Raw genomic sequence first — 1,226 nt, 5'->3', positions numbered from 1 at the left:
TTACAGGCACGCGCCACCATGCCCAGCTAATTTTTTGTAGTTTTAGTAGAGACGGGGTTTCACCGTGTTGACCAGGATGGTCTCGATCTCTTGACCTCGTGATCCACCCGTCTCGGCCTCCCAAAGTGCTAGGATTACAGGCTTGAGCCACCGCACCCGGCCAATTTTTTTATTTTTATAGTAGAGATGAGGTTTCACCATGCTGGCCAGCCTGGTCTCGAACTCCCAACCTCAGGCGATCCGCTTGCTTCTGCCTTCCAAAGTGCTGGGATTACAGGCATGAGCCACTGTGCCTGGTCCTGAAATGTTTTTTGAAAAATAACCTTATTGGTGAGGCTGACTGGAGAATATGCCATAGATCTGTTCCCAAATGAGCTTGCTAACATCTCCCCCCCTCCCCAATTAAACTTAAAAGGCTAATGGACATCTGGAACCTCCCCCAAATCCCCCAACCTCACCCACCCCACTGCAGGTTGCTTAGTACTGGACCTACAGACAAATGCTGGTGTCCTGCACACTGTGCTTAATCCTGCTGGTGCTTTAGCCCTCTTGGAGAGCTCAGGAGGGGCTCGGCTGCAGGTGACTAGTTACTTCTAGGTGTCAGAGGGTTGAGGAATGAGGTCTGGAACATTATAGCTGTAGACTTTACTTTCTCAGGAAAATTTGAGGCTGCCAAATAGTGTCCCTCCACCATTGGTATGCTTGTATGGTACTTTTCCTCATTCTTTCTAGAAGATTGAACCATGAGCTTAAATTGCATATTTTAGACCAAAGAGAATTATAGATCTCTGTTCTTAAAAGCTCATAAAATAGGCTGGGGGTGGTGGCTCACGCCTGTAATCCCAGCACTTTGGGAGGCCTAGGTGGGTGGATCATGAGGTCAGGACTTCGAGACCAACCTGGCCAACATGGTAAACCCTGTTCTCTACTAAAAATACAAAAATTAGCTGGGCATCGTGGCATACGCCTGTAGTCCCAGCTACTCAGGAGGCTGAGGCAGGAGAATTGCTTGAACCCGGGAGGCAGAGGTTGCAGTGAGCTGAGATCATGTCACTGCACTCCAGCCTGGGCAACAGAGTGAGACTCCATCTCAAAACAGACAAAAAAATCAAAACTCGGCCGGGCGCGGTGGCTCAAGCCTGTAATCCCAGCACTTTGGGAGGCCGAGGCGGGTGGATCACGAGGTCAAGAGATCGAGACCATCCTGGTCAACATGGTGAAACCCC

This window comes from Cebus imitator, unplaced genomic scaffold (genome assembly GCF_001604975.1).
Source record: "Cebus imitator isolate Cc_AM_T3 unplaced genomic scaffold, Cebus_imitator-1.0 Scaffold181, whole genome shotgun sequence".
Taxonomy (NCBI): Eukaryota; Metazoa; Chordata; class Mammalia; order Primates; family Cebidae; genus Cebus; species Cebus imitator.
This window is presented reverse-complemented; position numbering follows the sequence as displayed.